This window comes from Equus przewalskii, chromosome 9 (genome assembly GCF_037783145.1).
Source record: "Equus przewalskii isolate Varuska chromosome 9, EquPr2, whole genome shotgun sequence".
Taxonomy (NCBI): Eukaryota; Metazoa; Chordata; class Mammalia; order Perissodactyla; family Equidae; genus Equus; species Equus przewalskii.
In genome coordinates, this window is record NC_091839.1 from 43311551 (window position 1) to 43327251 (window position 15701).

The 15701-nt window shown below is 36.2% G+C and overlaps 1 long non-coding RNA gene across 1 annotated transcript in view; it reads left to right on the forward strand.

Moving 5' to 3' along the window:
• The first annotated feature begins 4137 nt into the window (after positions 1–4137).
• Positions 4138–15701, forward strand: part of LOC139073717 (uncharacterized) — a 62809-nt gene continuing 51245 nt past the window's right edge. Inside the window, exons 1-2 of the long non-coding RNA XR_011522699.1 lie at positions 4138–4263; positions 8671–8812. This is a non-coding gene — a long non-coding RNA (uncharacterized lncRNA). The remainder of the gene's footprint in view (positions 4264–8670; positions 8813–15701) is intronic.

Sequence of the window (15701 nt, forward strand, 5' to 3'; positions counted from 1 at the left end):
TCTCATTTTCTACTAAAGTAAGTATTTTGCATTAAAAATATTGTCAGTCACTTATAAATAGTAGTAAAGTATTGTGGAAATATCATCAAATAGAGGAATTAAAACTCCAAAGGAGAGCTAATTATTTCAACTTCAAAGTTGCATGAATAAACCTTCTTTCTGTGTGTTTTACTACTTACGTGCATAATAGCATCTTGTGCATTACAAGAATACAATAGAAGAAAAGAACACATGGAAGCCATCTTTTAAAAATATGTACTTGATAGTGATGAAGAATTCTGCATAAAATCCTTTTTTGTTTCTTAATTTGGGAATAAGTTGGTATCAAAAATTATTATTCTGGAAAATCACCTAAATATAATTTAAGCTCTTATTTTCTCATAAATGGAGCTTACTCAAGACAGTGTAGTGGACAGCATGAGTGTAAGTTATAGACAGGTATGCATTTCATTCCTTGCCAGCTAAATTAAGGGAAATTAAACAAAAGAGAAGACAGTTTTGGGAGCAATAGCTAAGGCATATTTAGATTTAGGAAGTATTTTTCTATTTCATTGAAATTTTTTTAGTTGAGATAAAGCAGTGAATACTAGGATACGTACAATAAGACAAATGCTGTTGAATGACATTTGGTGAAAATCACATCAGGGGCAAGCAATGGAGACTGAAGAGGTAGAGATAGTGTGTGCTTCTAATTATTTCAGTCTAGTTGAGTTGAATTCAATTTTGGGGGTACCTATAGCATGGCAGACACCCTTTTAAAGTATGAGGGATCCAGAAGAGAATAATACTTTGTGCTGAGACCCTAAGAAACTTACAGTGATAGCAGTAAGTTGACAAGACAAGTGGTTTTTATTTATATTTTTTATTTTTTTGTAGGGAAAGATTTGCCCTGAGCTAATATCTGTTGCCAATCTTCCTCTTTTTTGTTTTTCCCTCCCCAAACCCCGAGTGCATGATTGTATATCTTAGTTTTAAGTCCTTCCAGTTCTGCTATGTGAGCCACCACCATAGCATGGCGACTGATGGATGAGTGGCGTGGTTCCACAACCAGGAAACCAACCTGGGCTGCCAAAGCAGTGAGAGCGCTGAACTTTAACCACTAGGCCATCATGGCTGGTTCATTTTTTATTTGACTGGAATAAATTTGGTCTCTTGCTATTTTAGTAAGGGGCCAAGAACCAAGCTCTCAAATAGACGTTACAGAGATGCTGGGCTGGATGTAATATCATGGCCGTGGGAAGGAGGCATCTCCTGGGGAAGCGAGTTTCACAGATGAGAGCTCTTGACAGAGAGAGTTCTAACTTTCACTGTTATACTTATTCCTTGAGACAGAGAGGCAGGATGTGTTTGCAGAGCTGTGACGATGAAGTGGAAAAGAGAATATATGTAAAATATTGAGCCACCCAAATTTCCTACTTTTTGAGCAAAATTGTGTTAGCTTGATTCATTTCATAATCTTTAAAGTTTGAGACGGAAAGAAATGAAAAGTATAAAATCAAGTAATCAGGGGCTGGCCTGGTGGCGCATTGGTTAAGTGCGCACGTTCTGCTTCAGTGGCCCGGGGTTTGCTGGTTCGGATCTCGGGTGTGGACATGGCACCACTTGGCAAGCTATGCTGTGGTAGGCGTCCCACATATAAAGTAGAGGAAGATGGGCACGGATGTTAGCTCAGGGCCAGTCTTCCTCAGCAAAAAGAGGAGGATTGGCAGCAGATGTTAACTCAGTGCTAATCTTCCTCAAAAAAAAAAAAAATCAACTAATTATTACCTAATGAAACCAACTCACTAGAAGGCAAGTAATCACAGACCCAAATAATAAAATTCAGAAAATTTACTGAAGTTGATTTTTTAAAAAATAGCTTTATTTTAGAGTTTCCACCCCAAACAAACTTCCAACTAATATCTTGTTTTTAGTATAAATTCAGTGGGATTTCCTACATCTTTTACTTCTGCAGATCATGCAGGCCAAGTGAGAAAGAAAGCTGAGAGTGAGGACTCCAAGCTTTTCAATTATCAAAGAAGTATCAACCTTGTTCAGTATATCCTCCTTACAAAGGCAGAAAATAGGACTGTGGCATTTTAGAAAAGTTACGGATTGTAGGTTGCGGATTGCCTTAAGTTAAACAGAGACAGCGCTAGTCAATTTAAGACTTGATTTAAATTTTATGTAAAAACAATTATACTTTGAATTTCATTGAGGGGTGTGCATAAGAACTTTCTTCTAAATTGATGATTACATGAGAGTTTAGGATTTTTAGGACATTTTTGAATGTCTATGATCTTTAAACTTACTGAATGTTCAGATTTAATATTCCTCTTTGGGACAGTTTGCAAGCAACCCTGAACGTCTCTGGTAAAAAGTAGGAGAAGGAGTCCGTTGCTTTCCTTTAGCCTTGAGATTTGACAACTCTCCTTCCAGGTCAGAAACGCCTCTTCCCTCATCTCATTAAGTCCTAGCATCGCCTTGCAGGAAAGGCCTTCCCTTCCCACCCCAAACAACATATCACTCCTTTCCCTACAGTCTCTGTTCCCCCTACCCTGCTCTATTTGTCTTCAAATTGCTGGCACATTCTGAGTTCATTTATTTGGCTCTCCCCTCCCCCATCCCTCACTAGAATGAAACTGCATAGGAGTGGGGACTATTTTTTTGGATTAATTTCTATACCCTCAGCACCTAGAACAGTACCCAGCACAGTTAAGTGCCCAGTAATATTTCTTTCAATGAATGAATAAACTTGGAGAGTGAGGCTAGTTAAGTGCTTAGACACTATCTCAACTCATCTTTTCTTGTGAACACGGTAGCTCTCATTATGGGTTGAAGATGTAATTTAGGTTTTTCTCTTCTACTTGACTGTATTTTATGAGAGAAAATAGGTGCTATGGTGGTGCCTGAGAACTCTAGGAAGTCATGAATCTCTTGATATCTTTCTCCAGAATAAGAGTCCACTTTAGTAACAAAATTTTTTATCTTTACATGCATCAGCACAGTGATACACACATGTGCGTATGCCACATAAATATTACCTTAAAAATTTACATGTTGGATATTTTATTAACTAAATTTACAGTCATTTCTTTTTTTAGACCTATCTAATATTTATTTCTGTTACCCTTTCGTTCTTGCACAAACTGAACTTTTTACACTGTGTGTTAAATTGATCTAATATGAAATCCAGTTTAATTATTAAATTTAGTTCAATATTTAATTTCGTTTAATAAAAGTGATCTTGCATATAATGTATGCATTTAATTGATATATTTAGGACAGGATAATTTTGAATAGGTTAAATATTTAATGTAGAGTAATTTTTTAAATTATTCAGGATTAAAAATAGAATAGATCTATGTTATCAAAGTAGTGAGCAGATAAATGTCATGATTTAATAAATTTCTGTTCACATTTATGAAATGCTGCTATTGCTTAATTTCTGATCACCAATTTGTCTTTGTCTATGGTCTGACTAGGAGCTCTATTTTATTAAAAAGGAAAGAAACCAAAGGTCTTCAATGCCACAAAATCTTTCTTCCTTCTCTTTGAGATACCTAATACCAATATCATTTTACCTACTTTTCTTTTCACTTTTCTTACTTATTCAGGTTCCTATTAATATATTAAGACCATTATTGTGTCTTTTAAAATAGAAGATGTTTAAAGGGAGTTAGCACTTCTTTCTCCTTTCTCATTCCTAAATTACACTTGTCCCCAAATTGCTTGATGTCAGTTTCCTAGCCACAATTCAAACTCCATTCTTGCATTTCTTATATGTTTGCTCTCTTTTCAAGTCTGCAAATAATTGCTGATTGGTTCAGTGTCATCTCTGATTTCCTTCTCATCGCTCCCATCCCTGCTTAAGTCCAAATTTTATCTTTTCCATTCCCACTGAGTATCTCAGACTTCATCATCATTCCTGCCTATAGTACTATAGTTATGTCCTAAATGGTCTCCACTGTCAGTTTCTTCTCTTACTGCCATCATTTCACTGTCCTGCACCCCGCTCGTGGGGGGGTCCTGCCCACCATCATTGCTCAAACGATGAATTCATGTCACTGGGCCCTGTAGTCAAAGCCTTCCAAAACAGAGCTCTTACCTGCTTAAAGATTCTCAAGGCATAGAATGCATTTTAAAGTTCTTTTTATAATCACAATGGCCTCCAGGATTGTGAGTGGCCTCTGGGAGCTGAGGGAAGCTTCCAGTTGATGTCCAACAAGAAGCTGGGATCCTTAGTCCTACAGGCAAAGGACACAAATTCTGTCAACAACCTGAGTAAGCATGGGAGTAAATTCTTTTCCAGTCTAGTCTCCAGATGAGAATGCAGCCCAGCTGACACCTTGATTGCAGCCTCGTAAGACTCTGAGCAGAATACCTAGTTATGCTGTGCCCAGACTTCTCACCCACAGACACCGAGATAATAAATGTGTATTGTTCTAAGCTGCTAAATATGTGGTGATTTGTCATGCAGCAATGGAAAACTAGTACAGTTGTATAAACTAAGTAATTTAGTCCAGGAAAAATCCCTCAACACTCATATTACTACGTCCTCCACACATACCTTAAGTGCAAGCTTTAAAAGGCTACTTGTTGCAATATTAGACCCCTCGCTCTTCTCCAGCCATGGGATGTTTCTTTACATCTCTCTATCTCTGTTCATGAAAATTTTTCTTATAGAGTTTCCAAAAGTAGGAGACACATTCCACATAGTACGTAGATATTTATGTGCATAGACATAGCATTAAATAAAATTGTACCACAACTTGTAAAAGTTTTCCCTTTTCGATTTTCTTGGTATCTGTCTTAGTCCACTTGGGCTGCCATAACAAAATGTCATAGACCAGGTGGCTTAATAGCAGAAATTTATTTCCTCACACTTCTGGAGGCTGGAAGTCCAAGATTAAGGTGCCAGCCTAGTTGGTGTCTAGGGAGAGCTCTCATCCTGGCTTGCAGGTGGCTGCCTTCTCTTTGTGTCCTCATGTGGCAGAAAGAGAGAGAAATCAAGCTCTCTGGTGTCTCTTCTTATAGAGGGTACTAATCTCATTATGAGAGCCTTACCTTCATTACCTCATCTAAAATTAATTACCTCCCAAAGGCCTCATCTCCAAATACCATGACATTGGGGATTAGGGCTTCATCACATAAATTTGGGGGGGACACAAGTCAGATCATAGCAACATCCTTTCGTTATCACTTCGAACAAGTCTCTATTTTGTCTCAGTGTCTTGTCTAAAATTGCTTTTTAAAGAAGGAATACAGCCCTGGACCACACCCGACTGTTCAGTGTCTTTGGTGACAACAGCAGCTATGTCAAATCTAACGATTTTCTCTGGTGAAACAAAGAAACTTCATCTTCCTTTTGTGGCAGATGATACTGGTTTTTTTTTTTTTATTTATGGAAGTCCTGCATAGTTTTCTTTCTGAGTATATTTATTTAAAATTTAATAAAGTGAATCATATGAAGAAAAATATGAAATAACTATTAACATAGATATTTGCATAGGTCTTAGATGTGATCCTTGATAACTGAATTTTGGGAAGCTTCATCATTTTCATTAAATCCCTCCTCCCACTTCTTCCTCAAGATACAGCTCACTCATCCCTTGCTCTGAAAGCCTTCTGTATGCTACCTTAATTAACACCCTAGTGGTTCCATAGAACATAGTTCAAAATATTATTAGAGAGTTTATCAATTCATTAGAAATTTGTTTCTCTAGATTTATTATAAATTCTTGGTCAACAAGCAAGACCATTTGTCATTTTTCTGAATTTTTTCAGCCTTTAGCATGGTGCCTTGAACAATGGAGAAATGTGTGAGTCATTTTAAATAAGATACTACCATATACAGGACATAATACTGGCCAGCGTAGTGCTTACACAGATAAACAAGACACCTTAACTGTACCCTACGACCTGAAAATAAAATCACCTAAGTGGATCTTCTTGGAAAAGACATAATGAAAGACAAACAAGACACAGTTGAATAGGAGTACAGGGTAGATTACAAGATAAAATGAAATATTGTCAATTAACTTAATTGTCTTCTTCAAATTCTCCAATTAAAGAATTTATTTTACTTTTTATAAACTTCAGTTACAAAGGAAAAAGAAAGAAATAATTACATATGAGAAAAGTTGAGCAAGTTGTTGAAGGTGTTTCCTTGTCGCTATTTCTTCTGTAATAAATTTTAAAACTTTGAAAGCTTCATTATCTCTTAATTTAATTCATCAACCACTTATTGTATTCATACTGGGTGTAAAAAAATATTGGGTTCTTTAAAAGTATTAATGTATTATATATGTATATTGTAGAATAAAGAAATATAATAGTCTTTATCTTTTTCCTTAAGACCATTCTTATGAAATTATTTATTGGTGACATTTACCTAATGTGTTGATTTCAGTTAGGTTGAATATATTCACTGATGTTTTTCTTTCTTTTTAAAAAAAATTCTCTGTGAAATAGAGTATAAAATGGAATGTTAACAGACTATAAGAACTTTCCTCTTGGGGTAATTAATAAACATATAATGTCCAATAATAACAAAAATTCTTTACTATCCTGTTACTTCTCGAAGGAAACCAAAGGGAAATGGTTTCTTCTGTCCATTCAAATCAAAGATGTGTCTATATGATATCAAATAATTGAATGAAAAATTTATAGAAGATTCTATTTATGTACATGAAAGCACATTCCATTATTTGAAAGAAGAGTGTTGTCCAAATAAAGTAAATCTTCAGGTCATTCTAGGCGGTGGAATGCGTCAGCAGCAGTAGGTGTGTGTGGAGGAGGGGCTATTTGTGCATGCCATGTAAACAGCTATAGGAAGGAAGAAATCGGCTTACGTCCCATTCCTTTAGGGGAATGAATGCCAATCTTAATCAAAGAAAAATATCCAAATTCCAGCTATTTCTTTTCAATTTTGAGGCCAAATATTTGGATCCTGAATTTTTTCACATTTTCTCTTTAGGTTTTGTGACCACGAGACAGCCAATTGATTCTTTTCATGTTGAGAGAAAATGCAGTCGCGTTTCTGAAATTGTTCTCATTGTTTAAGAATATTAATTGAAGAATTGCCATGCTATGATTGGTTTAGCCACCATTTGCTTGCATTTGATGATATTATGGATGCAGTTGGAATAAAAAGGCTGCAAATATTTTTCCTAATAATAAATGGAGAGGAGATTGCCGGAGAAATAGTAGTCATATTTAACAGTACTTAGCCTGAGCAATGAAATTAAATTATTATAGTGTGGCTCTGTAATGAGAAAGGGAATTTTTTCCTTTTATTCCTACAGATCTATGTGGAGACACAGGGCAAAATAAGTGAGAAATGTGGCTCAATTGACCCTGGAAAGGAGAAGTTATTTCACATGTCGGTAGAGGTTGAAAACTCATTTGCCATGCATTTCTTGTTATTGCATTTTAATTATAGTGAGTCCACATATGCTGACAGTGCATGAGATCATATTTGTTAAATGGCCCTCAACTTATGCAGCGCTCATCAGAAAGCCTCTGGGATTACACAACATACAGTCTTTGTTATGCTTACAAAATAAAGGACAGCTCTATTAGGTATTATTTCAAGGATAAGGATATGAACTAAGAAATTAAATTCTAAAATTTCAAATAATTAGAAAGCAAGAAGACCTAAACATCTTCCTCAAAAGGAAAGCAGATATATTAAATAACTTTCAAGGAATACAAATCAGAATAGTCATTTAATAAATAGATGTAAAAATCACACAATAGAAAACGTCATGCAAGACATACACATTTACTAAAGTGAGCTCAGTTTCTGAGAGTATTAGCTTGGTGATGTCAAAGCTGAGGATGAAATCTCCATGTAGACCAGTAAGCTCTGTTGTGTTCTAAAGCCACATACTGCCATATTATCCCAAAGGAACTTCCACAACTGCACATAGTTGCTCACAAAAAAGCATCCAAAATTGGCCCCTCATCCTGGAATAAACAAGTCAAGGATGTGCCCTATTGATGGGGCCTGATCAATGTTCTTTGATTGATGGCTCAGAATGAACCATATGTGAATGGTTAATTTGTTTTTATTCCCAATTATAGTAGCCCCATATAAAATGGATACACTATGAGTCCAGAGTCATGATGAAGGTAGTAGTGTTGGTGGTAGTGTATATTTTCCTTGTTATTATGAAATATTACAAATATTCACAAAGATGTAAGGAATGATTCAATAAAATTCTATGTACCTCTCATGTAGCCTAAGACATGAAACATTGCAAATACAGTTAAAGCCCTGTGTGATCACATTCCACACTTAACTTCCCCTGAAAAAAATAGTATTCTGAATTTTATATTTATTACTCCTAAGCATTTGTTTACTTCTACTACTGTATAAGTATACCCCTAAACAATAAACGATAGTTTTATTTATTTTTAAAATGCATAAAAATCTTTGTCACACTACATTTTCTTTCTGAAGTTCTCTCTTGTGATCAGTATTCTGTCTGTGCATTACTCCTGATACATATAGCTCCAATTTGCAATGGTATATGATATTCTGTTGCATGCTTATTTCAGATGTAATTTATTCATTTGCTTGATCAGGGACATTTACTCTACTTCCAGTTTTTCACTGTTATAAACAAGGCTCCAGGGTGTATTTTGAAGGCCCCCTGAGCTGGTTGTTCTCTTTTGGCCACTTAGGTGTATTCCTGGTCCTGCTCAGTGCTCTGGCAGGGTGAACCTCTACTGATTGCATCAATTTGCTCCCTTTTCTCTGGCTTCTCAATGGGTTCAGCCAATGGGAGGCACCAGCAGGAAATCAAAGAATGGAAGGCAAGAGAAGGTAAATTAAATATTTTTTAAAATTATATTTTAAATATATTTTTAAATGCACAAGTCATAAATTTACAGCTTGATAGAACACATGTTAATAACCTCTAACCAAATGAAGATGCAGAAGAATGTCAGCATCCCAGATGCTTCAAGTCTCCTCCTAGCCATGACTCCCACCAAAGGCAACCGTCATTCCTACTTTTGTCACTATTGATTGGTTTTAATTGTTTTTAACATATTGTTGGAACCATACAGTTTATGTTTTTATATTATATTTATATATTATTTATACATCATATATATATGTTTATAAAACCATTAAAAAATAACCTCAAGGTTTGGGGCATACACTTGTAGTAAATACATTTACAGATGTGCTATATGCGTGTGTGTATGTGTGTGTATATATGTGTGTTGCCTTCTGTATATGATTATTTTCAGATCTCAGATTAAAAACCACCTTGATGTTCCCTGCCAGTTTTTCCTTAGCTTAGATATCTGCAGGACATTTGCTCAAGAACAGTGTCATGACTCGTTTGGAAAAGTCCATTTTGATTAACCAGTAATTAAAAATTATTTTATCATTTCTTTTCTTCTTTATTTCCTTCTGTCGCAGTTCATTAGCGTTCAAGGGCTTAGGTTTTTAGGAAGATCGATTCTCTCTCACATTTACAGCTTTGTTCCTAAATTTAAACAAATTGTTTCTATAACACAAAGGGTCTTTTTCTTTGAGAAGTATTCATTGTTTATACTTTAAACTGGAGTTGAAATAATTGTAGATTTTGCTTTTTTTAATTACAGAGGGAATGCAAAGTTATGTTTGGGTTTTGGTTTTGCTGCTTTCGTATGCCATCACTGGGATCTAAGATTCACGATGAACATTAATGAGGAAGATCATTTTTGAAGCCTCTGATGGCTATCGATAGAGCAAATACTTTTAGAACGTAGGAAATTTTCCCCAATGAAATGACATTATCATCAGTTCCTCCTGGAATGTGAATTCTCCTCATTGGTAAAAAACAATTTTCATGTTTGTTTTAAACGACGCTGAGGCACGTGAAAATTTTCCCCTTTATTTATAGAATTTCGGAACCCTAGAGATTGACTGGATGAAATTCTTAGCACTTCAAGTATCTATTGAATTCTCTTTCAAAAACAGGAAGCACTGTACCTCTTGAGGCCCTTCATTTCATTTTAGAATAAAGTTAATTAAAAGTGTAACTTGGAAGTCAATTAAGGTACTACGTCCTTTGAGAACTCTAGTTTAGAACAAGACAGACCTTGCCTCCATCTCAAACTCTCCATGGATATGGAGCAGAGTTGTGGGATGGGAGTGGGTTGCGGGGTCAGGGGTCAGTGTCCAGCTTTTCAGCTTTCTCTATGGATAGAGGCTATGTCTTTGCTGAATTGGGTTAGTTTCTAAAGTTCATTGTGCATGGGTTAGTTCCACTCCATGCATTGGAACTCAACCCTCTCCTAGACGTCCACAAGACTGGCATTTACACAAGCCTCTGTGTGTATCAGAGTTTACTAAAGCTTTGCAGGGGTGGAAGGGTTTTACTTCACAAGTTAAGGCACTTGTAAGTGTCCACAATCCAGCTCTGGCGGTCTGGTGGTTAAGATTCAGCGCTCCTACTGCCATGGCCCAGGTTCATTTCCTGGTCAGGGAACCACCCATCTGTCAGCTGTCATACTGTGGAGGCTACGTGCTGCTGTGATGCTGAAAGCTATGCCACTGGTATTTCAAATACCAGCAGGGTCACCTGTGGTGGAGAGGTTTTAGCAGAGCTTCCAGACTAAGACAGACTAGGAAGAAGGACATGGCCATGCAGGGTCACTAGGAATCGGAATCAACTCAACAGCACTGTCAACAGCAAAAGTGTCCACAAGAATTTGTTCTTCACTCTAAAGATAATACAAAGATAACATCACTGTGTGCTTGACAACTTTACTGTGGCTGCCACAGTGTAGAATGATTTCTCTTCTGAGATCATTGTCCCTGGTTAGTTAGTAGAGATCTCCTCCTTTTGCTCTGACAGTGCACAGTTGCTGCGGCCTGAGGGAGATTAAGCTCAAGCTCATGTGACATCTTCACTCATGACACATTAAAGTGCCATGGCTTACCTTTGGGTAAGGTCATGTCACTTAGTAAGTTATTGGTTAGAGACAATAGACCATAGTGATGACAGCAAGACCAGATTTGGGAGCCCAGTTTCTTTTGTTCAAATCCTGCCTCTGCCAATTGCTAGCTATCCAAGCAATTATTTAATCTGTCGTTATCTTTTTGTTCCTCTATATAAAATTGGGATAATGATAATCCTTATGGAGTTTTTTGCAAGGTCTAAATGAATGAATGCATATAAGACACAGAGAACATTAACCATCACATAGTAAGCACAAAAAAATCATTAGCTATTATTAGTTTTTAACCTTGAGGCCCAGCCACTCCTTATACTGCTTGATCAGTTAATGAGGGCCTGTGATTTGCAATGTGACACTTACTGTTGGATATATATAACTGCCATTGAAATTGAGTTTTTTGTGCATAGGCAAAAAGTGTTTGTGTGAGGAGAATAGGAATCAACATCTGCTTTTTCTGAGTGGCTGTCTGCTTAGCCCGCCTTGTGTATTCCTTTTTTAACATAAAGGCTTGTAAACTGTACTGCAATTTACTTTAATGATCGGAAGCTCATTGATTCTCAGTTTGATTTATGGGCAGTTATTTGCTTAGTGATATTTAGAAACTTTTTCTTTTACTATTTTGATAAACTATTATAATTAGCTTGCAATAATAAAATGCGCTTAATGCTAAGCAACTTGATTATCGAAATTTCTGAAAGAAAATAATTTTTTTTATTTTTAGTCCAAACTTTTCTAGTCCCTATCCTGTTTTGGTTTTCAGTCTAAGCACATTTTAATGAGATTTTTGTAATGTGAAGTTTCTTTTAATACAAATAACATATCAGAGATCTATTCACCGGTGTTGAGGTGAAGTTGTCTCTTTGTAACTTTTAACCTTTAGCCCTATTTCTGAGAGTTACTATTCCTCACATTTTCAGCCTCCCCACCACCTTCAGACCTTCCTTCTAACGTTAGGGAAATTCCTGCATTATGGTCTTATTGCCCAACCAAGTAAAAGCTGGAGTGCCTGCTTCACCAGTCTCCTCTGTAGCTGGGCAGAGAAGCATGGCCCAGACTTTACCACTCGTGTATCTTGAAGACCTATGTTAGGCTGTGAATGGCTAAGGAAGCAGCTGTGTGGGCTTTGCAGTCTGAACTGTCCTGAGCTGGGGCATAAGATCTCAAGTGACTTTCATGTAGGAGTAAACTGTGGGGTTGCTGCCAAAAGTGGAGAGCATAGAACATGCTTCAGGGTCTTACATCAAGGTTATTGCCATAGCACAACATGCAGCTCAGCTCTCTGGCCCTGGTAAGATTCTGTGAGGTTCCTAATATCATTTTATAGACTCTTTCCTTTTTTGTTTGCTGAGGAAGACTAGCCCTGAGCTAACACCTATTGCCCATCTTCCTCTTTTTTTGCTTGAGGAAGATTAGGCCTAAGCTAACATCTGTGCCAATCTTCCTCTATTTTGTATGTGGGTCACCACCACAGCATGGCTGATCAGTGGTGTACATCTGATTCCAGAATCTGAGCTCGTGAACCTGGGCTGCTGAAGCAGAGCCCACTGAACTTAACTAGTATGCCCAGGGCTGGCCCCCAGATTCTTCTCTTTTTAAGCTGCCTGAGGGAACTCTGTTGTATGTAACTCAGAATTCTGACATACAATGTTGAATAAAAGAATCCCTACTCTTCTGAAAAAAAGAAAAAAACCCCAGAGCCCCCAATTCCCTTGAACGTTCCTCATTTTTCAAGAAGTAAATAGATTTTGCCCCAGAGCACCAAAATTTGAAGAACCAAAATCAAAATAATTGTAAGAGCTTAGAAAGTGTATAAGAAGAAGAGGTAAAATATTGAGCTCCCAGATTGGCATGGATTGTTCGTAACTTTCATCTTTGAGCCGCATGATCAATGTCAAAGCCACTTTGAGGGCACAATTACAGCTGCTTATATAAGAGTCAAAATTACTAAGTATGTCTCTGCTCATGTTCCTCTATTTTACTGGTGCTTTTTTCTGATTGTATATAAACTTGTCACTGTTCTTAAAGATCAGTGTCAAGAACCGAAAACAATGCACCAGGTGAAACCTGATATTTGCAGAGAGAAAGGAATGACCATCTGCCTTATTCTGGACACTGGACTTTGATCAGTGTAGTCTAAACTCACATTAGATTGTCAGTAGACTTGAGTTTTGAAATACAATAATTGATGCTTAAAGATAAAATATTAAAATTATAGACATATTCTGCCCCCAATCCTAGAAGAAAAAAAAAAGGTACTCTGTGAATGAGATACTGGTTTCTGGAACCACATTGAATTCCAGATGCAAGCTAATTACAGTATTTTCCTGTGGCCCATTATTATTCCTTATGAATCAAAGGGATAAAAGAATTAGTATTAGGGAGGTATCTGTACTCCCTCGTTCACTGCAACATTATTCACTTTTACCAAGATATAGAGACCACCTAAGCATCTGTTGATGTACGAATGGATTAAGAAAATGTAGTATATATGCACAATCTAAAAAAAAAACACAAAAGTTGATTTTATAGAAACAGACTAGAATGATGGTTTCTAGGGACTAGGGGTAAAGGGAAATGGGTACAAGGACACAAGCTTTCAGTTATAAGTGAATAAGTTTTGAGGATCTAATATACAGCATGATAACAATAGTTAATATTGTTTACATACTTGAAATTTGCTGAGAGTAAGTCTTGAGCATTCTTACCATAAAAAAAGAGTTAACCCTGTGAAATGATGGATGTGTTAATTAACTTGATCTTGATAATGGTTTCACAATGCATGTGTATTTCAAATCACTACGTTGTATACTTTGTGTATACAATTATATTTGCTAGTTATTTCTCAATAAAGCTGGAAAAAATTGCAAGAACATAGAATGCGATGTAAATATAATCAAAACACTAGTTCTTCCAAGGTTTCTTTAAATCCCACGTGGCTAGTTAAAATGGTGGCTCCTGGGAGTCTCGCCAGAAGGATGGTCTGGGTGCTTTTATGTAAACTGAAGTTTGAGAGTGGATCATAGAAATTCTTTCCATGACAGCAGGTCATATGCTGATGCTTATTCACAACTAGATTAAGCATGTTTTGCAAGAGACAATAGTCTCTAAGCTATAAAGTCTACTGAGATTGGTTCTAGACTTGATTCTACATAAAAGTAATGTAATATTTAGCAAAAATAATATAAGATTTTCCTTGCTATAGAAATTTTTGTGTATTCAAAAATGATATTAGAGAAACATATTTGCAAATTTCCTCAGATATATGACCAATAAAATAGATTTATAACAGATAGTGAAATAAGTACTAGAGAATTACAGAGTTTTATTTTTCACTCTTTTGCTCATTTGCATATTGTTATGCAAATATGTACATGTTTGAAGCATATTGGTTGGTGAAAAAATATTGATCAAGAACTTGAAAAACAATCAATTGGATATTGACCGAAAGTTAGGCAGCATAAGCTAAATCTGATAGGTGCTGAGAAAATATGAAACCTCTGTATGTTGAAATGACGTAAAGAAATGACATTTATGATGACTTGTCTATGAATTTTTATGATTTTCAAAAGAGTAGCATTTACTGTTTCACCAACTGGGATGGAAGCAAATGGAGGACAATGGGGATTCGGTGAGGGTTGTCAGGATAATGCATGTTGACTTGGTTTGTTGCATCATTAGCAAGTTCATGGTTTTGCTGAATTTTTAATTGCATTGGATACTAAATATTATGCTAGAGTCCAGCATTTTTAAGTGGTAGCCAAGATAATGGGAAATAACTGAAAATGATCTGAATTCAGCAAAGGTTCATAACGCTACACAAGTCAGTAACACGAGGCTGCCGTAAGAAGCCTGAAGTTTGAGGCACTGAAGGACCCAGCATACACTTCTCCCCTCTGAGAGGTTTAGTCATTTGGCTTGAAAGGCTTGTCATTTCAAGATTGAGACAGATTTAAAGTTTCTCAAAGCATGACCTTTTTTTTATTCTTGATCAACTCAGGCTAAAATTGAAAGCATAAAGAAAGACTTGAGAACAATTTCAAAGCTTTTACTTAAAAACACCTTTTTAAACTGCCATGCAGAACACTCTGCTAACGTATTTTCACTTTCACATTCACAGTCAAGTTTAGGGAATTTAAAATCTCCCTAGCTGAGGATGTGGTTCATGCAAGTGCTCTTTCACATTAGCAGCACATTGAAACTATCACTAATGGAGAATCAATTTGAAAATTAAATTAACTTCGCACATCTTTTTAAAATAAAATTTGAAATAGGAGGCTGAAAAATTAATATCCCATTAGTTTAACTTTTCTCTAATTGATGAGTGCAATTTACGACCAAAGAAGCATTTAGCCGTCTAGTTTTCGTTTGCCTTAAATCTATATAAACTTGAAATACAGTCTTCTTGACAAACGAGCTTACTAGAAACTAAATGAGAATTCTTATTTGCCACCACAGTGGTGACATGAAGAATAAGAGCCTTTAGCTCAGGGCTACTAAGCTCTTAACAATGAGAGAACGGTGTTCCATCTTCACCTACGGTAGAGGCACAGTTCCAATGAACACAAATAGCTGCCTGGGCTTCTCCCAAAAATATTCATGACAGTGAGAAAAATATTGATTTTAAATGCCAAGAAATGAAATATCTTCTAAAGTATTCATTTCAATCCAACTATTATTTTCCAGAAGAAACTGAATGGGCTGTAAAGTGTTTCATGGTGCTATTTCACATTTAACACTTTTTTCAAGAAAAAAATCCC